Here is a 13,682-nt window from a genome sequence, read left to right as displayed (position 1 = left end):
CTAGCCTTTGCTCTCTATTCTGTTCCCAGTAACAACTCTTCTGCCCAGAAGTCTGGCCTATTTCCTCTGTAATAAATCAACCCTAAGGCCAGATGCATTGGAGTTGGAAGGTATCTTAATGTCTGACCACCCGCAGTAGGCAGGAACCCATTTCCAACATTCCTGACAGTGGTCACCTAGTCTCTAATTAAGCTTGTACGTGTTCCACACTCACACAGATTGGATTCTTTCTAGAATTTGCCCCATCATGACTTGGACTCATTTGTTTATGCCCCTGAACAAAACAAATCTATTCCCTCTTCATAGGTCAACTTCTCATCTCAATTTCTTACTTAGCTTCTCTCTCTCTCTCTCTCCCTCTCTCTCTCTCTTTTGCATTTGCAGGATTTTAGTTCCCTGACCACAGTTTGAACCCACGCCCTTGGCACTGAAAGCACAGAGTCCTAAGCACTGGATTGCCAGGAAATTCCTCTTTTTTCTCTTGGCCCTAATCATAACCCTAATCGGAGGCATTAACAAGGAATTTTTGGACTCTTCCTCTAAATCTAAATTTGTGATATTTATGTTAGTCCAGATGATACTATGAAAGGAATAAATAACGGGAAGAAAACCACATCCTAGCAGGAGAACAGAACCATAGATGAGGTGAGGGTATATAGGCAGCTGGGAGGCCAAGAGCTTGGTTGTTGTTGGGATGGAAAATCAGAACAGGGCAGGAAAGAGACATGAAATAGAGGGGAAAAGCACAAGCCTCATCTTGATGCTCACTCACTAAGTAAGGAAGTTGGGTCCCTTCCCAGAATCCTGGGCGATCTTATCATTTCGGGCTACCTGCAGCAAGTTCTATGCCAGGCCAAGCGTCAGGGTCACTTGGGGTCCTGTACCTGGCAGCTCCCAAACTTTTGTGTGCATACGAATTACCTGATAGTAGTGGGAATACACACTATTTCTCCTCCCAAGCCTCCCCTTGATTATTCCTCCCCTAGAAGACAGGTACAATTCTGTTTGGAGGAGCTCAATATATACACGTGTATATACACATGGACCCTTCAACTAGCTCTTTTGTGTTCTTTATCTGAAGAGTATCATGAATAGTTAGAGAAGGAATAATACCTGTGACCCCAGGTCATGTGACTTCCCAGGTCACGTGACCTAGGATGTAGACTACACAGGTTAAGGGCTGGAGCTGGTGTCAGTCAGCCTTGGTTTAACTTCCTGCTCCATGACCCGCTAGCTGTCTAGCCTGGGACCAGGCTTAACTTCTCTGAACCTCAGTTTCTCTGTCTATAAAATGGGAGGGCTGCAAGTTCCTATTTTATGGTGGTATTGTGAGTATTTGAAGGACTAGTTCATATGTGGCACTTAGCACAACACCTGGAGCATAGTCATTATTCAATAGATGATAGTTATTATTGCCATTGACCATGTGACTGAGCACGTGTGCATGTGCGTGCACACACACACACACACACACACACACACACACACACATTATTGCCATTGGTGGTAGTAGTAGTTGCAGAATCAAACAAAACTTCCAGTGGGACTAACCAGCCATCCTTTATTAATAAGCTGTAACGTCCACTGCTAACACTACAACCACCTCCCTTGGATTGGCCACACCATCCAGTGGAACTGACACAACTGCTACCATCTCCAGCGTCACCAGCTCAAGTACTGCTCCACCAAGGGAAGAGGAAAAGCCTAGCGGACACCTGAGGCCGGGAGAGGTCGTCCTAGTTACTCTGGCCTCGGTTGCGATGGCTGTGATTCTCCTCACTGGGCTTCTCTTCTATTCTGTGAGTGTCTGATATGCAAGAAACCCCTTTTTTTTTCTGAGGGAAAGAGAGCAGGGAAGTCAAGGAGGAACTAGGCAAGAGACAGCAGGGTGACTGCGGGAGTAACGGGATAAGAAAATCAGGAAAGACAGAAACAGCAGGTTCGAGTCAGCAAGAGAGGGCCACAGAGGAAAGTGATAAGGGGAAGATGGGAGCCAAAGAGATATGAGGAGGGGGCGAGCACTGGAGGAGGGGGACAACACTCTGAAACTGCTCAGCTTCTTGTCTTCTAGAGAAACTCTCCAAGCCTAAGAAACCTCTTCAACGTAGATCTCTTGCCGCCCCCACTGCTATGCCCTCACGGCTGTTATGAAGTCCCAGAAGGGTCCAGGGCGACCGTAACTGACTTCAGAGGAGAGCTGTCTTCTCCTGCAGCCAGAGGGCTGACGGGGAGACAAGCATGGCCCTGAGCGTCTCTGAAGGCAGAAGCAACACAGTCCTCAGGGCAGAGAGGCTGCTGACCTGGATCGAGAGGTTAAGTGCACCCAATTCCTGCTCCTCCCAACTTTTCTTCAGCCTCCTTCCCAGCTTGATTCTTCCAACAAAAGGAGGCTGTAGCTGTGACTGAATTGTTGAATAAATGCATCTAATATATGTGGAACCAGACACTGTGGGTGTGTGTTTATACATTGCTGTGAATAAAGGTTCCTAAAGACCCTTCTTGCCTATGTTCTCCCAGCTCTCGAATCCCTAGGGTGAAATCCTAGGGTGTATTTATCCCCTTTTCTTCCCCATTCCCTGAAGGTCTCCAGGCTGATGGAAGAATGGAATCAGGAAAGGGTGGGGGGAGAAACTGCTGGGCTTCACAGGTTTGTGTTGCACAATCAGAAAACAGTTGCTTGCGAGTTCAGAGCACAAGTTCACAGATAGGGAAGCAGAGAAGGTGTTGCTAACAGGGCTGCCCCCAGAGGTGGCACATTGCCTGGTTCCCTGGCCACACAGGCCTGCTCTTCACTGGAAAGACAGGTGTGAGTCGGCACCTGTCTCACCTGCGGGCTTGCAGCCCCAGCAGCCGTCCTGGGCAGAGAAGTGTGATCCCAGTTTCTGCAAGGGTGGGCTCAGCCTCCGCAGCCAGGAGCCAAGTTCTTGGCACTTCCCACAAAGCCAGATCTCAGAACAGGGCCAAAAAATCCATGTGTCAGCACCCAGTGATGCTGAAAGCCAAAGCCTCGTTAAGGATTCTGGTGCAACTTGCTCATCACACACATTCGCTGACCCTTCCTCATGCCAATGAATCACTCACCTTTGTTTCATGTTTTCACTTGGCTTTTGCTGTGGTTCTCAAAGTCTGAACGTTTGCCAGAGCCTTCTTAACAGGAAGACACAAACTGACAGTTCCTAGGGAGGAAAGTAGGGGATATATTGGGAGACTAGGATTGACATAAATACACTACTATATGTATATAAAATAGATAACTAATAGCGGCCTACTGTATAGCACAGGAAACTCTTCTCAACACTCTGTAAGGACATGACCTATATGGAAAAAGATCTAAAAAAGAGTGGTATATGTATATGTATACCTGATACACCTTGCTGAACAGCAGAAACAAATGCAACATTGTAAATCAGCTATAATCTAATAAAAAATAAAAAAGCTTTAGGATATCCTATAAAATGATGATACTCTTTAAAAGTGTCAACATCATGAAAGACAAAGACAGAGGAACTGTCGCAGATTAGAAGAGACTAAGGAAACCTATAAATAAATGCCATGTGGATTCTGGATTGGATCCTGGAACAGAAAGATGACATCAATGGAAAAACACATGAAATCTGAATCAGTTCTGTAATTTAGTGAGTAGTGTTGGACCAACATTAATTTCTCAGTTTCTATCATTGTATTTGTTGTTCAGTCACAAAGTCTTGTCTGACTCTTTTTGACCCCAGGGACTGCAACACCCCAGGCTTTCTCTGTCCTTCACCAATTCCTGGAGTTGGCTCAAACTTATGCCCATTGAGTTGGTGATGCCATTCAACCATCTAATCCTCTGTCTCCCACTTCTCTTCCCGCCCTCAATCTTTCCCAGCATCAGGGTCTTTTCCAGTGAGTCAGCTCTTCGCATCAGTGGCCAAAGCACTGGAGCTTCTTCAGCTTCAGCATCAGTCCTTCCAATGATGAATATTCAGGATTGATTTCCTTTAGGATTGACACTTTGATTTCCTTGCAAGAACTCTCAAGAGTCTTCTCCAGCACCACAGTTAAAAAGCATCAATTCTTTGGTGCTCAGCCTTCTTTATGGTCCAACTCTCACATCTGTACATGACTACTGAGAAAACCATATCTTTGACTATTAGGACCTTTAATTGGCAAATGATGTCTCTGCTTTTTAATACACTGTCTAGACTTGCCACAGCCTTTCTTCCAAGGAGCAAGCATCTTTTAATTTCAAATTTCTCATTACTATTTTTGCAACTCTCCTGTAAGTCTAAAATTATTTCAAAATTTAAAAAATTTAAAGCACAAAGCCTCACAGATCTATACATGAAAAAGGTGGGTCTTACTAAATGCAAATAGTACCCCTTGACTTAAAAATAAGTCAAGAGGTACAAACTCTGGGAGTTGGTGACGGACAGGGAAGCCTGGGATGCTGCAGTCCATGGGGTCCCAAAAAGTTGGACACAACTGAGCAACTAAACTGAACTGACTCCTTATGACAGTCCTTTAAAATATATTCATTAGTTATAGTTAACATATAGGAATACTTCCTTAGTTCATCTAAATAGTATTCTCTTTGAAAGTATTTAATCCATTCAAATAAAATCAGTAGTTGAAGTAACCAATTAAATTTGGTAAACCAATCATTCATTAAATTGACTTTCACAGAATCAGCTGCCCTCTCAAATGAAACATCTGAGCCCTTTTTGAGGAATCTGAGGAATCCACAGCCCTCCTGTAATCCCCCAGTTCCTCTTCCACTCAAGAGGACACTGGGAAAGAGGCCCCACAAATGTCACGAAACTTGCTGCCTCTGAATGAGGACAGGCAGCTATAGATTTTTGGACAACACTGAACGAGGCAGGGTGGAAGTCAGAAAAGGAAGCAATATGGCCATTCTCATTAAAAGACAACTGGAACTTTCGGCGGTGAGCTAATTTCATCTAGTCACTGAGGAAAGCTTGGTGGACTGAGGGCATTCAAGTAACAGGAGCAAGGAGATGCATCTGCAGGGGGGAGATGAGCTATTGGAAAGGACTTTTGTGAATGATTGACTGAGAGACGGGGCCAGTTCTTAGACAGAGAGATTGGATATTGCCCCCCTTCATCAATGACCCTCCTTTGTGGTGAGGACCAAGTGCTCTCTGAACACCCTCGGACGTCCTGCTCTCTTCACTCTCCCCTATCCCTCAGGCAGGCCTGCCATTAACCTTCCATGGTCACCCCAACTTTATCACTCCCCCTGTGGAAGAGGGAGTCCAAGTCCCTCCCTCAGCACCAACTCATGGTGTCTGTCCAGGGCCCTGTGTCAGAAAGCGATGCCACTCACACTGACAAGCTTAATCCCCTGTTACTGCGCAACTCTGGGCTCTGGGCAGCACCAAGATCTCCTTCTTGCACTTAGGACAGCTCTCTTCCACCCTGCCACTCCTCTGCATCAGATTCTTCTTCCTTTGATTGACAGTAAAAGAGCAGGCTGTTCCTCCCCGAAAGAAGGAAGGAAGACCCAGGCATCCTGGATTCCCTTGGTAGCAGCAGATAGAAACCCCACACCTGCTGTGTGCTTACAGAGAAGGAAGACAGAAAACGTAGAGAGAAGGGAGGAGGAACAGGCGTCCTGGGTTGCAGCCCATGTGGATTCTCTTGAGATGAAGAAAAGAAAAGGCCCCGCTCCCGCCCTTCTCCTGCTGCTGCTTCTCTTCAGGTGTTTGGAATTGGGTGAGTGAACTGTTTAGGAGAGAAGAGTGCAAAGGTTCCCCAGGATCTGGAGAGCTGTGGGTTGGGATCCCTGGAGAAGGAACCTCTTAGGACTCAGGTAGGGCCCTCCTGGAGGGAGGGTGTGGAAGAGGTGGGAGAACCTTGGGGCGCTCCGGACCCTGCTACCTGCCCCCAGTTCCTGGTCAGAGGAGCAGGGTCCGATGGGCCTGCTCATTATCTTTCTCACATCCTCTTTTAAAGAAATGCTCTATTTTTTATTGTTTAGACTTTATGTTTCTGTATGTCAACTTGCCTTGGGAAATGAAACATTTGAGCCCTTTCTGAGGAATATGACGAATTGGCAGGAGGTAGGAGAGAATTGTTTTGAGCAGAGGAACCCAGAACTCCAAAATGTATGCCATGTGGGCTACATAATCTCGCAGTTCTGATATCCTGCAGGTGGGCGTGGTGGGAGGTGGAAAGACTCATCTCTTCCACCTACTTGTACCCAAATTACTGCTGCTGCCAACCCCAACCAGACCATATCCACAGCCCTTTACGAGTCCTCCTACCCTCAAAATGGGGTTTCCCAGGTGGCTCAGTGGTAAAGAATCTGCCTGTCAATGCAGGAAACACAGGAGACTCGGATTTTATCTCTGGGTCAGGAAGATCCCCTAGGGAAGGAAATGGCAATCCACTCCAGTATTCTTGTTTGGGAAATTCTATGGACAGAGGAGCCTGACAGGCTACAGTCTATAGGGTTGCAGAGTCAGACATGACTTAGCAACTGAGCACAACACACCACCTCAAACCACCTTGCATATTACCTGCCCTCAATCTTGCCACCTCAGCCCCAGATGTGACCTAGGGTCTGCTTCATTCTAATCATATACCAAACCATGACCTGAATTCTGTCTCTAGTAAGAATCATGGTTCCTGTCTCACTTGTTTACCAGAGACCCAGGCATAACTGGATGAGTGGAGACACAGACAAACCTGGAGTCAGAATACCCAGATTGCTGAAACACCAATAGGAGAAGTGAAATTTAGGAAGAGACCAGAACCACAAAGAGCAGAATCAAAGGCTGGATGAGATGATCCTCCCAGGACATGACTTAGCTCTGGATATGCCATATTGTTGAGCATGCTATTGGAACATGTTTTATCAGAATTAAATCTAAAATATCAGATGATCTTTAACTCAAATAGATCTAATCCCATGATATAGGGAGATGTGTTATTTGTAAGGGCAAGACAGCTGTGAAGACTATTAAACAGAGCAGATGATGATGGACCATCAGTGATCCACATTAGAAGAATTTTTTTTTTTTTTGAGTGGGAACAAGCCAAAATATTTCCACTAAAGACCCAGAGACCAGCCCTGGAGACTCAAAGACAAGACAAAGCTCTATCATTTTTACATTTAATTTTTGGCTGCCTGGGTCTTCCTTGCTGAGTGTGGGCTTTCTCTAGTTGCAGAGATTGGGGGCTACTCTCTAGCTGTGGTACGATGGCTTCTCTTGTTGCAGAGCATGGGCCCTGGAGTGCCAGGGTTTCAGTAGTTGTGGCAACAGGCTTAGCTGCCCCACAGCACATGGGATCTTCCTGGACCAGGGACCAAACCTATGTCCCCTGTATTGGGCAGGCAGATTCTCAACCACTGGACCACCAAAGTTCTGTCATTTTTGGCCCAGGGACCACTGAGAATCATGTCACTGAGGGCCCAGACACGAGAGAGGACTACATCACTCCAGACCCAGTGACCATGGAGAACCACACCACTCCAGACCCGGGAACCACGGAGGACCACGCCACTCCAGACCTGGGGACCAGGGAGGACTACATCACACAAGACCCGGGGACCACGGAGGACTACACCACTCCAGACCTGGGGACCACGGAGGACCACACCACTCCAGACCTGGGGACCACGGAGGACTACACCACTCCAGACGCGGGGACCACGGAGGACTACACCACTCCAGACGTGGGGATCACGGAAAACCACACCACTCCAGACCCGGGGATCACAGAGGACTACACCACTCCAGACCTGGGGACCACGGAGGACTACACCACTCCAGACCTGGGGACCACGGAGGACCACACCACTCCAGACCTGGGGACCACGGAGGACTACACCACACAAGACCCAGGGACCACGGAGGACCACACCACTCCAGACCCAGGGATCACAGAGAACTATATCACTCCAGACCCCGGGACCACAGAGAAATACACCACAGCAGACCCGAGAATCACAGAACACTACACCACTCCAGACCCAGGGACCACGGAGGACTACACCACTCTAGACCCAGGGACCACGGAGGACTACACCACTCTAGACCCAGGGACCACGGAGGACTACACCACTCCAGACCTGGGGACCACGGAGGACCACACCACTCCAGACCTGGGGACCACGGAGGACTACACCACTCCAGACGCGGGGACCACGGAGGACTACACCACTCCAGACGTGGGGATCACGGAAAACCACACCACTCCAGACCCGGGGATCACAGAGGACTACACCACTCCAGACCTGGGGACCACGGAGGACTACACCACTCCAGACCTGGGGACCACGGAGGACCACACCACTCCAGACCTGGGGACCACGGAGGACTACACCACTCCAGACCTGGGGACCACGGAGGACCACACCACTCCAGACCTGGGGACCACGGAGGACTACACCACTCCAGACGTGGGGACCACGGAGGACTACACCACTCCAGACGTGGGGATCACGGAAAACCACACCACTCCAGACCCGGGGATCACAGAGGACTACACCACTCCAGACCTGGGGACCACGGAGGACTACACCACACAAGACCCAGGGACCACGGAGGACCACACCACTCCAGACCCGGGGATCACAGAGAACTATATCACTCCAGACCCCGGGACCACAGAGAAATACACCACAGCAGACCCGAGAATCACAGAACACTACACCACTCCAGACCCAGGGACCACGGAGGACTACACCACTCTAGACCCGGGGACCATGGACAACCACACTACACCAGACCCAGGGACCACAGACGACTACACCACTGAACATCCAGACCCTCAACTGGAGGGAACAGACTCAGTGACAGCAGCGAGACCCCCCGGGCTCCTGACGCCCGGAAAAATCATCCTCATTTCCCTGGCTGCTACCGCTGTCACCGCTGCACTCTTTGTTGGATTTGGCTTCCTAGTGGTGAGTATTTGGCCCTGAAATGTGAAGGACATTATGGGAATGAAAGCATCTGAGGAGGATGAGGTGGGCAAGGAGGGCTGAAACAAAAAACTGTCAGAGGTGAGGAAACCTACAGAGAGCAAAGAAGAGATGTATCTTTGCAAAGATAGAGAGAGACACAGAGATGGAGAGAAAAAGGAGCAAGAAGCATAAAAACTGAGGGCAGAACGGAGAGAGGAAGGAAGGTGTGAGAGACAGAGGGGAAAGGAGAGAGAGGAGGGAAGGGGAAGAAAGTGTGGAGAGAGAAAAAGAGCACAGAGAGAGGACCATCGGAGCACAAATATGTTCAAACATAATGTGAGCTGGAGTCAGGCTTGAACTATTAAGTAAGTACAGAGGCAAAAACTTGTAAATTTTTATAGCATGAGAAATTGAGGCAGGGATAAGAGAAGAGCAGAAAATGGAAGCATTTTAGACATCCACCCATGTCAGAAATTATGTTACTTTGTATTAACTGCCTCCCACTGGGGAATTCTGCCGATTTTTTAAAACCAAGATTGCATAGCTTATTATGAGCAGGGCTCCTCTGTCCTGAGAGACAATGGGTGTCAATGCCCACAGGGGAGCTCTAGGTGTTTTTCTGTCTCTGAGGGACCTTCTTTCTAAAACAGGAGATAAAAGGATCTGTGCCAGCCCTGAGACTTCCTGTTGACCTTTGGTCTAAAATCCAAGCCTTCAACTTGCGGCCTCTGCTGGACATAGAAGGGCCAGCCCTTTGGGGCCATCCTGGCTGAAGGACGAAGTGCACATTGGAATCTCAGCAGGGGTGGGTTACATGATTAGCCAGCTCAGGCAGGTCATTAAAACCTCATTCATTCCTGTTGGTCACTGATGCCAGTGTGCATTTGACCTCTGCCCCAAGAGGCAAACACACACAGGATCCGTTTGTGTGATTAAGCCAAACGTAATGCTTCATTCAGTTGAGGTGTTCGTGTTTAGGTCTACCAAAAGCACACCGTGAAACTAGGGTGTTCTGAAAGATGGCTGACAAAAGGAAAACAGGAATGAAGCCTTCACATGTGCTTGGCTCATGCATGAGTCACGTTCATATTCATCAGTAGATGGAGGCCCTTCTTGACTTCACTGGAATCACAAACAAGTGGCCTTTTGATCACGTGGCTCACGATGAAAAGTCAGATACTCTCGCTCCAGGCTGGGGGAGCCTTTCCTCCCTCCAAACCAGCCTCTGGGTGCTGGCACTGAGTCGCCACTAGCAAGGGTACCTTCTTAACCTCTGGTAGAGACAAAAACAAGAGACGACTCCAAAGACCCAGGGTACAGAAAATAAAAGGAAAGTTTGTATTCCCAAACTTACTAAATTCTTAACTTTTAAATATTTAACCCAAAAAGTTTAGAAAACAAGGATCATCTGTGTTTCTATACCTCCCCTCAAATCCGCTGATTGAAATAGTATTATTTTGCCAACATGACTTTAGCGTTTTTGGAAACTGCATCTTTTGCAGTAAGTCCCAGGATCTGAAGAAAGTGACAAACAGGAAGGAGTCATAGAGATGAGTGGGAAGGTCTTTATAAACCACAACCACCAGGATTAAGAGAGGAACAAAGTCTTAAAAAACAAACCACTTTCTTTCTCCCTAGAAAAATTATTTCCTGCAGCCGTTAAATCCACTCCCCGGAGTTCTTTATCATCCCCACGTCATGGATTGGAGTACACCATAAGGAGAATCCCAGCAGTGCCTACGGTTGGTTCTTGAGCAAACCAGACTCCTCTCAGCCTCTACAGGACCCCACGAAGTGTGAATATGTGTTCTCAGGCCTCCACTCTCCTCCCCGAGTCTAGAGCCCTGGAACAACCAGATGAGGAAGGTGGCCAGCCCTGAGAATAAGCATGTTAGGGACACTCAGAGGAATGCCTGTCCACTTTGAGTATCACCTAATTCTGGCCATGGTTATGTCTTCAGGAAAATTACCTTTACCTATCTACCAGGTTTGGATGTGAAAACTATTTGGGGAAGATACACATAACTCAAATATAAGAGATATTCATTAAGTCCGATCAAAGAAATGAAGTAAATACTTGTTTCTGTCTAGGTAATGTATCTAAATCCGGTCATGTTAACAAAACAGTTATTAAGGGCCCAGAATGGAGAAAGAGGTGGCAACCCACTCCAGTGTTCTTGCCTGGAGAATCCCAGGGATGGGGGAGCCTGGTGGGCTGCCGTCTATGGCGTCGCACAGAGTTGGACACAACTGAAGCGATTAGCAGCAGCAGCAGCAGCAGCAGCAGCAGCATGGGTCAAACACTCCATGCCTTTCTGTCTGTTCATCTCGGTCCGTCTAGCTGAGGGATACAGATTTCTGTTCTCTCAAGAGCACCACATTCAAGGATGTAGGGTTGTCTACAGGATGAAGCCAACTAGTCACTCATCGAGTATGTACTGACTACCAAGTGGACTAGAGGGAAATTCAATTTTTGTTCCTTTTGCTGCTTCCACAGATCCTGGGGTTGTATCACTACATAGGATAATGGCATAAGGATATGCAGGGTAAAGGAAACTCTTAGAGTCAACTGGCCCATATCAATTACCCCCAAGACACCCATGTCCCTCTGGGTCAGCAGTTTTGCCAAAAGCACAGGGTCTATGCCAAGTCCACCTCTCTCGTCTTGCCATCTAGACTCCATCTCCAGAATGTGACCACCTCTGCAAGGTGCTGCTGGGAAGGCGGCCACAGAGAGATGCACGGCCACCTGGTCTCTGGATAGTACTGAAGGCAGAAAAGGACAAGGTGAAGATGCAGAAACATCCCGAAGGACAAATAGGAAGACTCAAAGAGTCAGGGAAATCCCTCCCTGACCACTCCTGGGACCCTGGCCTACAAGGCTTGGTAGTGGCTTCCACGTCATATTATGCTCATACTCATTGTGACACTGTAATTTATTACACGTATCTGTGCATGTCATCCCTTTAGTGACTGTATACAGTTCATCCAGTGTGAGTCCAGCCCCACTCAGCTAATCCTCTTTTCTTGTTTATAAAGGCCAATATTTCAAGAAAGTCTTTCTTTAGGTATTGTTACACAGAAGTACAAAATCCAGGTGGCCCCAACTGCCAGATGCTGTTACTGTGCTGCCCAGACTAGGGAGATCGAGCAAGCACACCCCTTAAAGAACTGTGCCTGAACAGGATTTATGCCCGTTTGGGTGTGTCACCCCTCACAGAAATGTCTGTGAGTGCACATTCCAGCCCAGTCTCCTGTCTTTACAAACGAGAATGTTTGGTGAAGTTGTCCAGCAGTAGTGATTCAACATTCTCCCTACAGAAGGTGTTGTTTGGTACCTTAATACCACGCAGTTATTTTTCTAATCTAGTCATGACCTTTTCTGTGATTCATCTAAAACCCCTAACTCTGGAGTCTATACATCATCATACTTTTTTCCTTTATGGAGCATCCCAACAGAAGTTCGCAAGTTGAATCTCTGTTTTAATTTCACTGTAATCTCCTTCCATTGTTCACTGTATATCTCCTTCCACTAGAATGTTAGTTCCTTGAGAATAGGGATCTTGAGAGCAATATAAGAAATGAGTTGGCATTCAATAATCATTTTCTTCATTCTCCCCCATTACATTAGAGTTTTAAACATAATCTAAATGGTTGTCATCAAAAAGAACCAAATTACCAATATTGGCAAAGATGTGAAGAAAAAAGAACCCTTGTACAGTGTAGGTGGGAATGTATATTAGTGCAGCCTCTTGTGGAAAACAGTATGGAAATTTCTCAAAAAACTGAAAATAGAACTGTCATATGACCCAGCAATTTCACTCCTGGGTATATATCAAAAATAAAAAACCCCAAAACACTAATTCAAAAAGATATATGCACTCCAATGTCCACAGCAGCACCATTTACAATAGCCAAGATATGGAAGCACCATAAGTATCCATCAACAGATGGACGCATAAGGAAAATGTGGTATACATATGCAATGGAATATTACTCAACCATAAAAAAGAATAAAGTTTTGCCTTTTCCAGCAATATGGATGGACTTGCAATATAAGAAGTGAAATGTCAGACAGAGAAAGACAAATACCATATGCTATGACTTATATGTGGAATCTAAAAAATAAAACTAATCAGTGACTATAACAACAACAACAACAACAAAAAACCAGCTTACAGATATAGAGAACAAACCAGTGGTTACCAGCAGGGAGAGGGGAGAGGGGAGGAAAGATAAGGGCTAGGGATTAAAAGGTACAAACTACCATGTATGAAATAAAATAACAAGGATATATTATACAGCACAGGGAATACAGCCAATATGTTATAATAACTCTAAACAGGATATAACCTTTAAATATTCTGGATCACTATGTTGTACACTTGAAACTTATATAATATTGTATCTCCACTATACCTCAGTTCCAAAAAAAGAGTAGTTAGTCTCATCTTAAAAGTTTCAATTCAGAACACTGTTTTAATTCAAGCTCTTTCCTTTAACTGCTGTATTGGCCTTTGTCTAGTATTAATGAAAGTTCCTATAACAAGTAGTAAGATATTGGAGACAGCAGAAGCTTTAAGATTTTAAATTGTAACCACACATAAGTGCTGAATCTAAAAGTACCAAAAATCTCCACCAATATTTGCTGAAATAAAAAATACCATATTCAACTTCTAAACAAACTATTAAGGTAACAGTCTTCCTTTAAAAACTATTAAATGAAATTATCATTAGATCGATGTTGTCTTGAGCAAACAAAAATTTTCCA

This window comes from Capricornis sumatraensis, chromosome 22, assembly GCF_032405125.1.
Source record: "Capricornis sumatraensis isolate serow.1 chromosome 22, serow.2, whole genome shotgun sequence".
NCBI lineage: Eukaryota > Metazoa > Chordata > Mammalia > Artiodactyla > Bovidae > Capricornis > Capricornis sumatraensis.
The sequence above is the reverse complement of the archived record's forward strand: the minus strand, read 5'-3'. Positions refer to the sequence as shown.